The following is a 2,819-nucleotide window of genomic DNA, read 5'->3' as shown; positions in this document are numbered from 1 at the left end:
TAATCTAGGTATCAGAGATATCCTGGATGTATTAATCTAGGTATCAGAGATATCCTGGATGTATTAATCTAGGTTACAGAGATATCCTGGGTGTATTAATCTAGGTTACAGAGATATCCTGGGTGTATTAATCTAGGTTACAGAGATATCCTGGGTGTATTAATCTAGGTATCAGAGATATCCTGGGTGTATTAATCTAGGTATCAGAGATATCCTGGATGTATTAATCTAGGTATCAGAGATATCCTGGGTGTATTAATCTAGGTTACAGAGATATCCTGGGTGTATTAATCTAGGTTACAGAGATATCCTGGGTGTATTAATCTAGGTTACAGAGATATCCTGGGTGTATTAATCTAGGTATCAGAGATATCCTGGGTGTATTAATCTAGGTATCAGAGATATCCTGGGTGTATTAATCTAGGTATCAGAGATATCCTGGATGTATTAATCTAGGTATCAGAGATATCCTGGGTGTATTAATCTAGGTTACAGAGATATCCTGGGTGTATTAATCTAGGTTACAGAGATATCCTGGGTGTATTAATCTAGGTTACAGAGATATCCTGGGTGTATTAATCTAGGTATCAGAGATATCCTGGGTGTATTAATCTAGGTTACAGAGATATCCTGGGTGTATTAATCTAGGTTACAGAGATATCCTGGGTGTATTAATCTAGGTTACAGAGATATCCTGGGTGTATTAATCTAGATATCCTGGATGTATTAATCTAGGTATCAGAGATATCCTGGGTGTATTAATCTAGGTTACAGAGATATCCTGGGTGTATTAATCTAGGTATCAGAGATATCCTGGGTGTATTAATCTAGGTTACAGAGATATCCTGGGTGTATTAATTTAGGTTACAGAGATATCCTGGGTGTATTAATCTAGGTTACAGAGATATCCTGGGTGTATTAATCTAGGTTACAGAGATATCCTGGGTGTATTAATCTAGGTTACAGAGATATCCTGGGTGTATTAATCTAGGTTACAGAGATATCCTGGGTGTATTAATCTAGGTTACAGAGATATCCTGGGTGTATTAATCTAGGTATCAGAGATATCCTGGGTGTATTAATCTAGGTTACAGAGATATCCTGGGTGTATTAATCTAGGTTACAGAGATATCCTGGGTGTATTAATCTAGGTATCAGAGATATCCTGGGTGTATTAATCTAGGTTACAGAGATATCCTGGGTGTATTAATCTAGGTATCAGAGATATCCTGGGTGTATTAATCTAGGTATCAGAGATATCCTGGTATGTTAATCCAGGTATCAGAGATATGCTGTGATGTTGATCCAGGTAACAGATATCCTGGTATGTTAATCCAGGAAACAGATATCCTGGTATGTTTATCTAGGTAACAGAGATACCCTGGTATGCTAATCCAGGTAACAGATATCCTGGTATGTTAATCCAGGAAACAGATATCCTGGTATGCTAGTCCAGGTAACAGATATCCTGGTATGTTAATCCAGGTAACAGAGATACCCTGGTATGCTAATCCAGGTAACAGAGATACCCTGGTATGCTAATCCATGAATCAGAGATATCCTGGTATGTTAATCCAGGTAACAGAGATACCCTGGTATGTTAATCTAGGTAACAGAGATACTCTGGTATGTTAATCCAGGTAACAGAGATACTCTGGTATGTTAATCTAGGTAACAGAGATACTCTGGTATGTAAATCTAGGTAACAGAGATACTCTGGTATGTTAATCCAGGAAACAGATATCCTGGTATATTAATCCAGGTAACAGAGAGAGACCTTGGATATGTTTATCACAGTTTGTAGTTCAGGCCTCTGGTTAATTACAGAGAGATATCCCAGGTGTGTTAATACTGTTTAGTTGTACAGGCCTCTCATGTCATCTGAAGTTGTTTATTGTTGTCCTCTCATTGTTGGACCAATCAACTCGCTTTGTCTCAACAGGCCGTGTTTCTCGTCTCCGCCCTAAGCCCCTCCCAGTCTTGTTTGTGACCGGATGTGGTTACCTTGGTTACCAGTACTACAGAACTAGTTGTTGGGAAGTGGATGGATCAGTGCCTGCTTTGGCCACACCCACACAGGTGGGTACTTGCAGGTGTAGCTTTGGCCACACCCACACAGGTGGGTACTTGCAGGTGTAGCTTTGGCCACACCCACACAGGTGGGCACTTGCAGGTGTAGCTTTGGCCACACCCACACAGGTGGGCACTTGCAGGTGTAGCTTTGGCCACACCCACACAGGTGGGTACTTGCAGGTGTAGCTTTGGCCACACCCACACAGGTGGGTACTTGCAGGTGTAGCTTTGGCCACACCCACACAGGTGGGTACTTGCAGGTGTAGCTTTGACCACACCCACACAGGTGGGTGCTTGCAGGTGTGGCTTTGACCACACCCACACAGGTGGGTGCTTGCAGGTGTGGCTTTGGCCACACCCACACAGGTGGGTACTTGCAGGTGTGGCTTTGGCCACACCCACACAGGTGGGTACTTGCAGGTGTAGCTTTGGCCACACCCACACAGGTGGGTACTTGCAGGTGTAGCTTTGGCCACACCCACACAGGTGGGTACTTGCAGGTGTAGCTTTGGCCACACCCACACAGGTGGGTACTTGCAGGTGTAGCTTTGGCCACACCCACACAGGTGGGTTCTTGCAGGTGTAGCTTTGGCCACACCCACACAGGTGGGTACTTGCAGGTGTAGCTTTGGCCACACCCACACAGGTGGGTACTTGCAGGTGTAGCTATGACCACACCCACACAGGTGGGTACTTGCAGGTGTAGCTATGACCACACCCACACAGGTGGGTACTTGCAGGTGTAG

At 43.9% G+C, this 2,819-nt stretch overlaps 1 long non-coding RNA gene across 1 annotated transcript in view; it reads left to right on the top strand.

The window, feature by feature from the left end:
• Nucleotides 1–2,077, top strand: part of LOC308148715 — an 11,279-nt gene extending 9,202 nt beyond the window's left edge. The window contains exon 3 of the long non-coding RNA XR_013937205.1: nucleotides 1,943–2,077. This is a non-coding gene — a long non-coding RNA (uncharacterized lncRNA). The remainder of the gene's footprint in view (nucleotides 1–1,942) is intronic.
• Nucleotides 2,078–2,819: the final 742 nt, after the last annotated feature.

This window comes from Blennius ocellaris, assembly GCF_963422515.1.
Source record: "Blennius ocellaris genome assembly, contig: SCAFFOLD_291, whole genome shotgun sequence".
In the NCBI taxonomy this organism is placed as follows: Eukaryota; Metazoa; Chordata; class Actinopteri; order Blenniiformes; family Blenniidae; genus Blennius; species Blennius ocellaris.
Note: the sequence above shows the minus strand (reverse complement) of the source record. Positions and strands in the feature narration are given on the sequence as shown.